Source organism: Mus musculus, chromosome 1 (genome assembly GCF_000001635.26).
Source record: "Mus musculus strain C57BL/6J chromosome 1, GRCm38.p6 C57BL/6J".
Classification (NCBI taxonomy): Eukaryota; Metazoa; Chordata; class Mammalia; order Rodentia; family Muridae; genus Mus; species Mus musculus.
In genome coordinates, this window is record NC_000067.6 from 15003506 (window position 1) to 15019718 (window position 16213).

The 16213-nt window shown below is 40.4% G+C and overlaps 1 pseudogene; it reads right to left on the minus strand.

Moving 5' to 3' along the window:
• Positions 1 to 15534: 15534 nt before the first annotated feature.
• On the minus strand, positions 15535 to 15654 carry Gm26345 (annotated as a pseudogene).
• Positions 15655 to 16213: the final 559 nt, after the last annotated feature.

The following is a 16213-nucleotide window of genomic DNA, read 5'->3' on the forward strand; positions in this document are numbered from 1 at the left end:
TATAGTAGCCTGGGCTGGCATTTGTGTTCTTTTAGGCTCTGTATGACATCTTCTGGCTTCCATAGTCTCTGGCAAGAAGTCTGGCATAATTCTGATAAGTCTGCCTTTATATGTTACTTGACCTTTTCCCCTTACTGCTTTAATATTCTTTGTTTGTGCTTCTGGTGTTTTGACTATTATGTGATGAGAGGAATTTCTTTTCTGTTCCAGTCTATTTGGAGTTCTGCAGGCTTCTTGTATGTTTATGGCTATCTCTTTCTTCATTTTATGGAAGTTTTCTTCTATAATTTTGTTGAAAATATTTTCTGGACCTTTAAATTAGGAATCTTCACTCTCTTCTATACCTATTATCCTTAGGTTTGGTTTTCTCATTGTGTCCTGGATTTCCTGATGTTTTGTGTTAGGAGCTTTTTGTATTTTGCATTTTTTGACTATTGTGTCAATGTTTTCTATGGTATCATCTGCCCCTGAGATTCTCTCTTTTATCTACTATATTCTCTCTTGTATTCTATTGGTGATGCTTGCATCTATGACTCCTGATCTCTTTCCTAGGTTTTCTATCTCCAGGGTTGTCTCCTTTTGTGATTTCTTTATTGTTTCTATTTCCATTTTTAGATCCTGGATAGTTTTGTTCAATTCCTTCATCTGTTTGGTTGTCTTTTCCTGTAATTCTTTAAGGCATTTTTGTTTTTCCTCTTTAATGGCTTCCACTTGTTTACCTGTGTTTTTTATGTCCTTCTTAAAATCCTCTATCATCATCACAAGATGTGAGTTTAAAACCAAATACTGCTTTTCTGGTGTGTTGGGGTATCCAAGACTTGCTGTAGTGGGAGAACTGCTGGGTTCTGAAGATGCCAAGTAGCCTTGCTTTCTGTTGCTTACCTCTCACCATTAGTTATCTCTGATGGTCTTGCTGTCTCTGGCTGGAGCTTGTTCTTCCTGTGGGCCTGTGAGCCTGTGTTCTTAAGTGTGTCAGCACGCCTGGGAATACCAGCCCACTCTGGGAAGGATTTGAGTATGGAGGGCTATGGGACAGCCGTCGCACCAGGATGCAGATGAAGAATGGAAGGATCTTTTCTTTGGATGTTCTGGGTTGAGCTTCTAGTGGATCCTCCTTTGGACAATTATTGGAGCAAAAGTGGTCTCACCTGTGAGCTTAGGAGTGAATGCACTACAGGGAGACCAGCTCTCTCTGGCTGGGTTTTGGGTATTGGGTGGGGGTGGGGGGCTGTTGGACAGCCTTAGCTCTGGGGAACAGATGGAAACTGGTAGATACTTCTTTGGGCAACAATTTTACTTTACCTTTCTCTCTACTATACCATAATCCACGGTCTGTTTCTCATTGTATTTCCTGAATATCAATTCTTCTAGCAAAGAAAATTATTTCCTTGAGACAGGGAAATGATACCACACTCAGATTTTATTGCTCTTACTTTTTCTTTTTAGTCTTGGTGTAAAAATAAACAAAAAGTACCCCACCCCAAACCCAAAAAAACAAACCAAACAAACAAAAAGCAAACAAAGAAATCATTGAGTTCCCCTCAATTTGGAGCTAATTCTTTAGAATGTCCTTTCCCATCCAGTATGCATCAACACAGAATGACTGCCACTGTTCGTTCTCGTTCTCTCATAGCCGAGAAATGTAAGTTTAGAAATCAAAAGCTGGTCTTTTAAATCTCCACAAAATTACCCACAAAACTATGGCTCCCATGATCATGTCTATGAACCGTGATAGTGTCTCTAAGGATGTAACTATATCCTAGAAGGAAACTGGATCTGCCTCTTGGTCATTAGGGTCACGTCATACTACCAGAGAAGGTACTATACCATGTAATATGATTGCTTCAAAAAATCAAGGAAAACATCTTAAGGGAAGGGCAGAAAGGAAAGAGTATGCCTGGGCATTGTGTGGGTTCTGGGTGCCCAGTGAATTACTTTATGGTCTATGTTCTCCATTACTGAGTAAGTAAGATGATCCTGTGAATGAATTGAATTTGCCACCATCTATAGGTGGATTTCTATTTCCAGCTTCTTCAGACAAGGTTCATTCTTCTTCAGTTATGCATGGAACAAGCACACCTGTGAGTGGGAATATGAAATGGTAATGGATGTGTGGTGGCTTAGCTGTGGCCAGTGTGAGGACTTGCTACTAATAGACAAATAAAAGGCTGTAGTGGTTACTTCTTGTTGGGGCTCATTTTGTACACATTTCTATTCTTTACTTTGCTCTGGTATTTAAAAACCTGAAAACTACATTTCCCAGATGCATTTGCCATGAGACTTCCTTTTTGGCCCTGTCCACGGGAGTCATTGGGAGGAGAGGTTTAAGAGTGAACACCTTAGTTCTGGAGCCAAGAAGAATTGCCACTGTTGGAATTGAGTTTAGTACAAAGGTGGCAGGCTGCTGTGTCAGAAGTAAGTGCACAGATGTGTATCACTACGCTCAACATTCTACTTCCATGATCACTCTTCAATTGAAATCTTCAGACAGAGAAGCCCCTCTCCGTTTCTTTTGCTGATTTCTTCAGGTTTCATCAAACCCATGGTTCAGCCAGCAGGTGCAACTCAGAGGGAGAAAAAATAAACTCACCCCAAAGCATGTACAGGAGCAAACTGTAAAACCAGCTTTTTGTCCTCGGATGCAGTCAAGGCAGACTCTGTTGCTCACGTGCCATCCCCAGAAAAGGCAGGGCTTGAGGAAGAGACCTGCTATGGGCTCTGCTGAGGACCATCCAGATGGACTTTGAAGAATTTACACTAGAGACTCCACCAAGACTACCTCTCTGGCAAGAATGTAGGACCAAGACGTTCTGGAGAACTCATACACATGATCCTACTTTTTCTGGACAATAACGCAAGCCCATGGGAATCAGGGTTTAGAATGGTGAGATGTGTGTGGGGAAGGCCCAGGGATGAGAAAGAAAGAAGGCTGATAGCTGGAGCAAGGAAGCTGGAGCCAGGAAGTCCCGCTGATAACTTATACCAAACAAGTTCCTCAAGAAGCACAGTCTTTTATCTGTGATTTGTAGGAGAATGGGCCAAGGCCAGGGAGACCTAAGTCCAACAATGCTGTCAGAGAGCACAGGATGCCTCAGACACAGGTACCTTAGGACTTAGTAACCACGGTCCTTCTGCAGAGAAGGTAGTGTTCTTAGGAACCCAAACCACTTGAGGCCCAGGTTCCAGCCTCAGTCTGGTCCTTGCCAAATCTGCCACTAGGCAAGGGCACAGACGTTTTCTTTTGTCCTTTCATTGGCACCTCTGAGAAAGTCTTTAGTTGATCTGGCTCCCAACAGAAGAACACACTAATAAGTGAGGTTAAATTTAATTTGTTTGTTTGTTTGTTTCCATTTTTAAGTCTTGAGCATTGAGAGAAAGCACCCAAGGAGCTGAAGGGGTCTGCAAACCTATAGGTGGAACAACAATATGCACTAACCAGTACCTCTAGAGTTCATGTTTCTAGCTGCATATGTAGCAGAAGATGGCCTATAGGCCATCACTGGGAAGAGAGGCCCCTTGGAAACTTTATATGGCCCAGTACAGGGGAATGCCAGGGCCAAGAAGTGGGAGTGAGTGGGTAGGGGAGCAGGGCGGGGGAGGGTATAGGGAACTTTCGGGATAACATTTGAAATGTATATAAAGAAAATATCTAATAATAATTATAATAATAAAACGTCTTGAGCATTGACAGGGAGGTGACCATGGATAGAAATCCTGTGCAATTATGAACACTCATCCATTTGATCTTTTCAAACTTTAACCTTGAATTCTGACAACACACTTGTCCAAACTGTACAACTCCCCACTCAAGTTTTATGTTTATGAGATTTATGTCTCAAGCTATTTTGATCTCAAGAGTTCAAACGATGTATAACTACACTTGGACAGGGGATGAGGACAGGAACCCTAAACAAACTTGCACAGGTTTCTATGTATCTTCAGTAAAAGGCAGAAGAGGAGGAGGAGGAGGAGGAGGAGGAGGAGGAGGGAAGCTGGAGACACAAAGAGCACCTCAGCACATTCTGTTGTAATATAAGTGCAATCTTTTCACTGTCACAGTTATGAGAGAATATAGAGAGTTTTATTTTGCATCCATAAACACAACCACACAAGACTAGAACGAAAGTCAGGCATTGAAAACTCCGGTGATATTGATGAAAACGTTTCTTACTGTAAATGCTGACAACTACCAATTTTATTATTCTAATTAATTCAATACCTAGAGATATTTAAGTGATAGTGGATTCTTCTTATTAAATAATTGACTTTGATTATGTTAATTTAGAGAATGACTTTCTGTTTGTAGAAATACTACACTTTACCACTAGGTGGCAACAATGGTTCAAAAATGAAGGACTGTGACAAAGTGCTTTCCTGTGTCTCAACGGATAAGTGTGAAGTCAAACTCAAACAGGCAACTGTTAATCCATGATAATGCAATTATGTAAAACCTGACAAAGCGTGAAATTTGGTAAAACCATACAGTTTATAGAAATGATTCAAAAGACTTTAAAATAAAAGTTAATAAAATATTGACAATATTGATTATAATTTGATAAAACTGGTGTAAATTGTATCATACCCAGATGAATTGATGACTTAAGACATACAAATAGGTATAGGAGGGTATCAAGGCACTTTTAGGTAGTTAAACATTTAACACCAATTATCAAATTAAACTAATTTAAATGAAGAATAATGTCTTCATCTCATAATGCTACATATACAATACATTGACACCTACAAATATTCAATACATATTTACCACACAGAAATAAACCAAAGATACATTCAATATTGTATTGAAATAAAAATTATTCAGAATTCACTATTATTTCTGACTTTCTGTTTGTAATTTTTTGCAGAATGTTATTTAATTATTTATTTCATGTATTTAAGACTTGTTAAAATTTAGCCAGTTGGTAGGTTTGTTAATCAACTTTCAATTACTCTAACATCCATGAGATGTTAGGCCTCGATGTTTCGTGTCTGGAGGGAGGCATCTGCAGTACCGTTAATCTCATCCCATGATGCAAAGAGAGAGGACGTGGCAAGGCTATGACCATCACCATCAGCCGCATGCCTCAATGATTTATGAATCTTCCATAAGGCCCAACCTGTCTATACTTTCAGCAAGTTTTAATAACCCAGGTCTGGGCTTTTAATACTCAGGTCTTCAGAGAACAATTCCCTGTTCCTGCCATCAAGATATGGACATCTTAGTAGAGATTTGCAAGGCAGCTCTTTAAAGACTCTGGGAATGCAGCAGATTTTGTGCTCAGTGCTATTAGCATAGTGTTGGCCAAGAAGTGTGTGAGAGGAAGCAGGACACCCTTCATCCCAAAGGGTCTGCAGAGGAGCCCTGTAGAGGACTGGCTGAAGGTGCTACCCTTCCATGTGTCTCTCTGCTGTCAGTGACCCTCTGTAGTCCCCTGTCCTTACAGCAGACTGGCATCCTGTCAGTTTTTGTGTACCCAGGACATTTTCCTAACATGGGCAGAGTTTGCACGGAACTGAATTGAGGGAGAGTTTCTGTCATCTTTTTCTCTCTCAGCTCTCGATCATGGCATCTCTCACATGACATTTCAGTGCCATTCCTTCAGTGAGTAAAACTCTGCCAGGATGCGAGCTTATTTATTTGGTCCTGTTGGTATATACTGAAACACACTCTCATTGTTATCTCTTGGAACTAGGACTTTCAACAATAAGAGGCTAAAAATAAGACTCACAGGGATTTAAACGGCATCTACTTTAGTCTAAGAATTCAAAACTTAAAGTTCAGATTTTTTCAGACTAAATGGCATCTAGTTAAAAATGGTGTCGTGTTTTTCTGTTACCTAGAATTCCTGGACCAACAAAAACATCTGAATTTCTAACGGTCCCAGTGTGCTAGCCCTCCTGTAGGAAGATGGGTGCAGACATCTTGGTATTCAACTTAAACACTCCTAAGGAGAAGCACATTTTCTTTGGCTGATAAACTCCTCCCTTTCGTGATGTTTCTCTTAGTAAGCCCTTATTAGGAAGAGTGGAAGAAGGCTGTCAGCATTTGGTCTTTATTTTCTTACTAGCCTACCTGATCTGCAGTTCCTGACCTTCTATGCCTTAAAAGAGGCACAGAGAGACACACTACTTCTATTTCACCAAGAAGGAAGCAGACTTAATTCAGTAGCATCTCAAAGACCACACAGCTAGAAAAGAGTCAGTGCTCCTGTTTGAATCATACTGATGTGCTTTCAAAGCTGTCAGCTAGGCTTGGTAAATTTAACAAATGGGAAGAGAGTAGAACAGTGAGATAATTCTATCTAAATAAGAATATGTATCACATCAGCAAACTTTAAAATACAGTTTAATTGTATACTCGTACACATGGCTGCCATGCTGTAGGCAAGACACTCCTCCAGTACAATAGCACTTAGATGGTGGCTTCTGGCTTTTCTACACTGTCACTAAATACGCCAAAAAACAAACAAACAAACAAACAAACAAAAAACCAAAAAAAAAAAAAGAAAACCAATAAAAAGAAAAAACCCACTTTCATATTTGATGACTTTCTATTGAGCTCATTGAAGGACCAATTCTTGGTGTATATTCTTATATTCCTTAGCTTCTTCTAGACTAGACAATGGCAGCCTTCCCTGGCACCATCAAGATGCAGCTGGTGTCTGTTAAATATCATCTTTACAAAAATCTTTCAGTTACTTCCCAACAAGGTCTTGATCAATGGCTTACCTTTATATAAGAGGGGAATATTCTAGGCATGTTCTGCCCAATAGCTACTCTGGACTGACCCAGAGGCTTCCATATTCATTTCTATCAGAGTGTACTTTGCCATGACATCATAGACAGGCAGCAGTTCTCAACCTTCTTAATGCTGCAACCCTTAATACAGTTCCTCGTTTTGTAGTGACCCCCAAATAAAACTACTTTTGTTGTTGGTTCATAACTGTAATTTGGCTTCTGTTATGAATTGTAGTGTAAACACTTGATATCCAGGATATCTTTATTGCTTTTTCTCTTTTATAGGATATTTTCTTTATTTACATTTCTATAGAATTTTGTTAGATATTTTTTTATTTACATTTCAAATAAAGTATTTTTTATGGGCCTCTCCTCCCATTGGTGGGGGACTAGGCCATCCTCTGCTACATATATAGCTAGAGCCATCAGTCCCACCATGTCTTTTCTTTGGTTGGTGATTTAGTCCCAGGGAGCTTTGGGGGTACTGGTTAGTTCATATTGTTGTTCCTCCTATAGGGATGCTAACCCCTTCAGCTCCTTGGGTCCTTTCTCTAGCTCCTTCATTGGGGACCCTGTGCTTTGTCCAATGGATGACTGTGAGCATCCACTTCTGCTTTGCCAGGCACTGGCAGAGCCTCTCAGAAGACAGCGATATCAGGCTCCTGTCAGCAAGTTCTTGTTGGCATCCACAATAGTGTCTGGTTTTGCTGGTTGTTTATGGAATGGATCCCCAGGTGGGGCCATCACTGGATGGTCATTACTTCAGTCTCTGCCCTGAACTTTGTCTGAAAATGCCATGGGTATTTTATTCCCTCTTCTAAGAAAGATTAAAGTATCTACACTTTGGTCTTCCTTTTTCTTGAGTTTCATGTGTTTTGCAAATTGTACCTTGGGTATTCTGAGCTTATGGGCTAATATCCACTTATCAGTGAGTGCATATCATGTGAGTTCTTTTGTGATTGGGTTACCTCACTTAGGATTGATATCCAGGATATCTTATACGTGACCCATATTAAAGGGTCATTTGATCCCAAAAGGGGATGCGACACACTGGTTGAGACCCTCTGATTTAGTGAGTAAGAAAGTGGTTACTTCAAGTTCTGATTCCATCTATATTTGTTACCATTTTTTTTTCTGTCCTGAATCCCATCTGACATCTTGATTTTGGCACCAGACATACCTTTTATAAGAACCAATCTAAATATAAGCCCACTATCCTTTCTAAGCTTGCTTTGAATTGTATGGTTTTCTTCTTAAGAATGGGTGCATACATTTAAGTACAAAATGTTCCTTTTCAGATCTATATTTTATTGGTACTGAAAATATTTAATCAGTAAGTCAGCTTTATCTCTGCAAGTAATAACATCTAGGCTGCAGAAGGCTTAAACAATAGCGATGTTCAAGAAAATGCACACAGAGAAGAAGAATCAACCTTGGCTGGCTGTGTGGTGTCTTGAGGGATGCAGGATCACCCTGATCATTTCCTGATCATTTATAGACTTTGAGTTTCATGCTGGTGGTACCTGAGATTCAAAAGCTCTGCATTTCTTCTGGAACAAGATCTAGTCAAGATGCTCACTTGCTCAATGTCTCCATCTGGAGCCAGGAGAGCATGCTGTGAATTCCATGTCCACGCTTGAGCTGCACGCTTACAAAAAGGAACTGTTGTACAGTGATTAACTTAGATCAGCCACTGAGGTTGAAGTAATGCTAGGGAGTCAATCAGAATATTCACAGTAGAGAATTTCTTCCTAGTGTGACACTGGTGTACCACTTGGTTATGTAAATAACATTATGATGTTAGTCTATTGGAAATTTAGACATATTTAACATGGTCTAAGTTCCTGCACATCTTTGGGTGGAGACCTGTAAAATGAGTTGTGATGCTCCTGTAATACTTATAAACCTCATCCTGTACCTGAGTTTTCTGATATAATGCCAGGATATTATTCAAAGTTAAATTTGTGTATATATACATCACACTCACAGAACACATGTGTTTCCATTAATTTTCTGATGCCTGATTTTGGAAGAAATCCCAGGAGCTAACAAAGAGAAATTAGAATCAGGTATGTTGATACATACCTGCAATCCCAACATTTGGTCAGGGAGATTGACTTAATAGCATACAGGTCTACACAAAGAAGACCAGGACAGCCAAGGCTATAGTGTGAAACTATGTCTCAAAAAAAATCACAAAGATCAGTCTGACTTGTTCAGAGGCTACAAGAATTTTGGTTCAGCAGCAAGAGCATCTAGCACCGTAACATTGCAACAACACATATTTCTTTGATCAGACCTGTCATCAAGTGTACATTTCCTTCCCCAAGCTAGGTATAAATAGAAGTGAGTTCTAATCTAAAAGAGGGAAGATAAAAATATCAGAGAACTTGGTCCATGCCTACTTGTACTGAAGCAGTTACTGATTGGTATCCAGAATACAACAGTAACAATCTAAGGTGGATATCATTCTAGAGGAGACAATAGAAGCAAAGGGAGGTACTTACCTGCCAAGATTACAGAAGAATTACATGTCCCTCACTCTGAATAAAACCTACAGGAGGGAAGACTGTAGTTGTTGGTCTTCTTATAAGTGAAGAGATGAGAAGAACTTTAATCTCAGTTGGTATGCTGCTTGCTTCTTGTGCATGAAGACTTGGGTTTGACCTCTAACATAGCAAGGAAAAAGAAGAAGAAAAGTTAATTTGGGTACATAAAATCATGAAGATAAGGTATGATGAGAGTCAGAAGAAAATCAGCAACAGCAACAACGACTTTATTATCAAATGAGCATCAGTTGAGATAGATAGACTTCAGGGTGATTAGTTGGTAGAAAAGAATTGAAATATCTCCATCAATATCTATTATCTATCACTTCATAATAAGTTGATCTGATTTTCATTAGCTTCAAACAACTCATATTCATCATCCCATGATATTGTGTCAGGAATTTGACCACAGATGACCCAGGTCTTCCCATCTAGGGTTTCTTCAGAGGCAATAATCAAGATATTAATCAAGGAGGGAGGCTCATGTGAATACGTGATTGAAAAGACACTGCCTCTGAGTGACTGTGGCCACGGAAAAGATTGTGTTCTGATTCATGGGATTCAATTATGAGAATATACTTGTTTCATATTACATTACCACAAATTATCACAAGTAACAACAACACCAAAACCTTTGCATAATACCCACTTATTCCCTCATGGCTATATAGAATGCAGAAGATTAATGGGGCTCTTAGCTTAAGATCTCATAAGCCTGACATTAAGGCATCACATAGGCTCCTATTTAGATCTGAAGAAAGTCATTCATTCCTCTCATTCAGGTCCCTTATGGTTGTAAGACTGATGCTCCTGTTTTCTTGCTTAATATCAGTTAGGAACAGGGTTTATTCCCTAGAAGACACTCATATCCCTCATCAAATGCTCTCTACATCTGCAATAGCATACTTCCTGACACATTTGTAATCCTCATATTCTATCAGAAAGATTGTCACAAGTTAAGACCATTCTAGACTACATGGACAGTACATGTACATACCAAAGATGGAACTGTTCCTACATTACAAACAGCTCTTTCTCTTTGGCTACCAAGCACAGATATGTTTGTGCTTTTGAGGTCTCCTGTGACTAGACAAGGCCTTCCCAGATCCTCTGCCTAAAAGTCAACAGGTAATTTCATGAAGTAATTGTTTTTAATAGCTGAGTAGTCACTGTGTAAATGTACCATATTTTCTCTATCCGTTCCTCTGTTGAGGGACATCTGGGTTCCTTGTAGCTTTTGACTATTACATATAAGACTGCTATGAATATAGTAGGTGGAGCATGGGCCATTATTACATGTTGGAGAATTTTTTGGGTATATATGCTCAGGAGTGATATAGCTGTGTCCTCAGGTAGTACTATGTCTGGTTTTCTGAGGAACCATCAGACTGATTTCCAGATTGTTGTACCAGCTTGCAATCCTACCAGCAATGGAGGAGTGTTCCTCTTTCTCCTCCTTGCCAGAGTCTACTGTCACCTGAGTTTTTAATCTTGGCCATTCTGACTGGTGTGAGGTGGAATTTCAGGGTTGTTTTGATTTGCATTTTTCTGATGACTAAGGATGTTGAATATTTCTTTAGGTGCTTCTTGGCTATTTGAATTTCCTCAGTTGAGAATTCTGTTTAGCTCTGTACCCCATTTTTTAATAGTGTTATTTGGTTCTCTGGAGTCTAACTTCTTGAGTTCTTTGTATATATTGGTTATTAGCCCTCTATCAGATGTAGAGTTGGTAAAGATCTTTTCTCAATCTGTTGGTTGCCTTTTGTCTTATTGACAGTGTCCTTTGTGTTACAGAAGTTTTCTAATTTTATGTTGTCCCATTTGTTGATTCTTGATCCTAGAGCATAAGCCATTGGTGTTATGTGCAGGAACTTTCGCCCTGTACCCATGTGTTTGAGGCTTTCCCCCATTTTCTCTTCTATTAGTTTCAACCTAGGGATCCATCCCAGATACAGTCACCAAACCTGGACTCTATTGGGAATTCCAGAAAGTGCTTACTGACAGGAGCCTGATATGGCTGTCTTCTGAGAAGCTCTGCCAGAGTGTGACAAATACAGAGGTGTTTGCTCACAGCCAACCTTTGAACTGAGTGCAGAGTTCCTGATGGAGGAGTTGGAGATGAGACTGAAGGAGCTGAAGGGGTTTGCAGCCCCATAGAGGGAGCAACAGTGTCAACAGGCCAGACCTACCGGAGCTTCTGGGGACTGTACCACCAACCAAAGTGTACCAAAGTGGAGGGACCTATGACTCCAGTCGCATATGTGGCAGAGGATGGCCTTGTTGGACATCAGTGGGAGGAGCAGCCCTTGGGCCTGAGAGTGTTCGATGCCCCAGTGTAGGAGAATGTCATAGCAGGAAGACGAAAGTGGGTGGTGGGGCAACCTCATAGAGGCAGGGGAAGTAGGATAGGATATGGGGTTTTCAAAGGGAAGATCTAGAAAGAGGAAAAATTTGAAATGTAAAATAAGAAAATATCCAATAAAAATGGAAAAAATTAACTCTAAATAAGCCACAGACCTAAATGTAAGCCTAAAACACGGAAAGTCCTAGAAGCAAACATAGGTAATACCATGCATGGTATGGATCTATAAAAGAACTTTCTCAATAGAATTTCATTTATCCAGGCATTGAAGCCAATAGTTAACTATGAAGACCACAACCAAACAACCAACCAACCAAACTCATAAAGCTTCTCTCCAGCTAAAGGCACAGATAAATGAAGTGCTCATTACTGGAAACCTATCCAATTATCTGGGGCTAATGAGGTCATAGACCTTGGAGGAGAACCTACAACCATCACTTTATTATGCTAGCATAATTTCTAACTAAATACTGATATACAAATAAGTGTAATACCCACTTTCACCAAAGAAAATCATCAAAGAATCAAAGACCCTTACAGAAAACAATATATCAAAGAGAACAAGCAACTTTGTGGTGCCCAGCTCCAACTGATACATCTGCAACATAACACATATATTGTATATATTTATATTTATATAAATAGATGTTTAAAGGGAAAGAGGCCATTGGGCTTGAAGATGGGAAAAGAAGAAGAAAACTATGTGGCTATATTGTAATTTTAGAACTAAAAAAATTTTAAAACAAGAAATTTTGGATACTATTCTATTACCAACACTGTGTTTACAGTTGCAAATGAAGCATCATATGTAATGACCAGAAAGAATGGGCTGTAGATATTACTGCTAGTTATTTGTCTGCTTCATTGTTGTTCACTCAGATAAATTGTCTCAACTAAAATCTCACCCTTTAACCTCATGAAAAAGCCTATCAGCATTCATCATCTATTCTGAGACCCTTTTGGAACCTAAAGCCAAATTTTGGAATTTTTCTCTTGTCACTAGAGCAGTCTAAAAACAAGTGCGACCTCATTTTCAGTACCAGCACTTCACCTTCATTTTATACTCTTTCAAAGAACTGATTTATAATCAATTCTGTGTTCTAAAGTTGGCAGCAAATTTGATTATTTCTCTAATGGAATTGACCTATACATTTTCATTCTTCGAAAGCCTTAGCAAATAAATATTAATCAGAGAGTTTCATAAAATATTGCAAATGAATTATGAACATGTGAGTTCAAAAAAGAAATAAGTCTAATTAGATGACTATGGGATTGGTTATTAATGCACAGAGAAGGTATTTGGTTAACCTCCTGAAAGTTGGGAAGTACTTCTTGCCAAATGCAATGGATCTTTTGTTGTAGTCTCAAAAATAAAAGTAAGCTGTTAATTGCATTGTAATTATAGTGGCCTTTCCAATGGCTTTTTTTTTTAGCTCATGTAAAACTTGAATTTAACAATTCAAGTGGAATTTGAAAAGGAATGTAGTATGTCTCAGCTTTAATCTGTCATAAACAAATTCATCTATTACTGGCAATCATGCATGTGGATATTGCTGGCATTTTTATATCACAAGTCACACTTACTACTCTATTAAAATATTTTAAATATTACACATATAAGTTATCATTTAGAATTTCTAACCACTTTTGACAGGATGATTTCATTCTATATAGTAAAAAATATGCATATAATTCATTTCTCGCATTAGTTTGTTTGGGGTGGTTGGGATAATTAGATATAATACAGATGTATCAATGTCCGGACAATGTAAAATCACATAGACACACATCTTAGATATTATGGTATCTATTTATTATGTAATACGCCTTAATTCATCAGACTATACATCAGAACGTCATTCATATAGGACCATTAAACAATATACAGCTACTGCTTTCAGAGTGTTCACCGATCAGCCAGAAGCTTTGAAACGGGAGCAGAATCACGGGCCCATGTATTTGAAAGCCAGTCACTTTTATTTTTATATATACAGTTTTTCCTTTCTTTCTTATATATATATTTTTAACTTTTTATTGGTTCTTTGTGAATTTTACATAATGCACTGCAATCCCCCTCCCTCCCTCTCCATATATGGCCTCCCTTGCAACCTCCTTCCCAACAGAAAAAAAAAAAATCTCATTGTGGAAACTGTAGTGTGTCACAGTGTGCCCATAGTATACCCTTTTGTCCACACCTTTGCTTGCAATTGTTGACTGCAGTGACTTGGTCTCATAGGAGACTTCTGGTTTCTGCTACTCTATCAATACTAGATCTTCCCTGGGATTCCTCTGTGCTCGAATGTTGCTACCCTGTGTTATGGAGATTCTGTAATTTTGGATCTGTAGGACCAGCATTTCATGTGCTCCAGCAGTTCATAGATGGGGTAGATGTTGGGGTGGGCTAACTCAAAGCCCTGGATCTGGGTCTGAGAGGAATCTGACCTGGTTAGTCCACCAGCTTTCCTACTCTCATTCCTTCAGGGCTGGCTCACACACCACCACCAGGGCCAGCTCTACCCTGCTGCCCAGGAGAGGTGCAGGGCCCACTCTCCAGGTGCTGCAGCAGGTGAGGGACCTGGCCAGCTGTCATGCTCATGCTCCGCGGTCCTCCCCAGGTGAGGTGCAGGCTCTGCGATCTGATTGCTGTAGCAGGTGCAGGGCTTTCCTGTTCTTATGACCCTATTGAGGCCAACTCTACTGCCCTCCACTGGTGGTGAGGCAAGTCGGATGGAAGGGGATCTCTTCTTTGTTCTACCCACTGCATAACAGACAATAGTTAGGGGCGGGTCTCCATTGGCCTGCTCACCTCCAACCCCCACATCCAGAGCCAGCTCTACTGTGTGCTCAGGTGAGGTAGAGTGCCTGCTCTCTGAGTGCTGCAGCAGGTGAGGGACAGGAATAGCTCTCCACTCTGGTGACCTCAGGGTCAGCTCTCCTGCCTGCCATTTGTGGCAAGGGAGGAAAGGATGTGGGATGGGGAGGAATCTCTCCCTCACCCATGTCACTTCAGGACAGACTAGCAGAGGGGCCAGCTCTCCCATGCTCTCTCCCTTGGGGCCAGCTAACCAGAACGCTGCCAAGTGCATCAGCTCTACTGTGCTGTGCAGGCAAAGTGCGGGCCTCACTCTCCTGAATGCTGCAGCTGGTGAAGGGCCAGGCATGCTCTCATGACCCCAGAGCCAGATGTGCCACCTGCCACAGGTGGTGAGGGGACAGGAGGAATGACGTTATCTCTCTTTCAACCATGCAACCACACAGAAGACGAGTGGAAGGGCCTGCTTGCCCATGATTGTACTCTTGGTGACCGGCTCACAACCAACTCCTACAATGTGTGGGTTGCTCTTTCGAGTACTACAGCTGTCTAGGGGTGGGGCCAGGTTTCCTGCTTTCATGTCCCAGGGCCAGCTCTTCTATAATGTCCAGATGAGGTTTGGCTGCACAGGCCTCAGACATCAATATGTCTCCAGGTGGTAGCCCAGACCGGGGACCTCTGCCTAGCCTTTGGTGGTCACAGAGCCCTGTTGCTTCAGGGTCATGAACCTATTAGATGTGACCCATGCTGATAGCAAGGCCAGGGCCCACCATGGTCCCAGGGGGCATCACTCTCTACGCATATCAGGCTGTTCCTCATGACCCTAAGTTCCACCTCTCTTCATTGTGCACACATCCTTCTGTTTCTTTCTCTTCTATTTCTCCACCACTTATTTGCTACCCTTAGAGGTGTCTGGGATCTGAGTGTCTGGTGTTGTCTCAACAGTGGTCTCAGGAGTGCTATGCCCGACTTGTGCATTATGGCCCCACTCAGGGTCATCTCAGGCGTGGTCTGTCTGTCAAGGCCTGCATGGCACTTGATTGGTGATCATCTGAGGGTCTCTTTTTTCAGGGAATGTTAGGCTGCTAATCATTCAGATGTTCATAAATCAGAATACTGAGTGTAGACATGGCTTCTCTCTTCTTTGCCATCTACTGATGCACATGTGACACAGCAATGTCTCTACAGGAGGGATAACCTCTTTTTTTTTTTTTTTAAATATCACCTAATAGACTACACAGTAGGCATCACTTACCATGTGGAGACAAAACCATGGAAGATTTGTTATGTAGGGAAATAAGTCCTCAAAAATCTAATTTACCTATATTTCCTATTGACTAGTAACTTTTGCCTACCATTAAATTTAATTTATAACATCTTCTCCACAAACCCAGGCACTTAGTTTTCCATAGAAGTGGCCTGTTTCATCACATTAACATGCATTTTGCTAAGGCATTTTCTATTTATACAAAATAAAAAGAATTTTTATTCACCCAATAATTTTTTTTACTTGGTATTGAAGATTTCTGACATGGATTTTGATTACTTTTCAATTTAAATGTGCTACTATTGTTCCCATGATCAGATAAGACACAAAGGTATGCTTCTCTTCGTAAGGGTCTTGGGCGCTTCCTATTATGATTCCTTTGTTTCGTAGCTAACTTACTTACAGAATACTTATTCTATGCTTCTAGTCAATTGCTAAGCTCCCCTGTAGCCCACTTTCCTCTCTTGATTTCCTTCATCTTACCA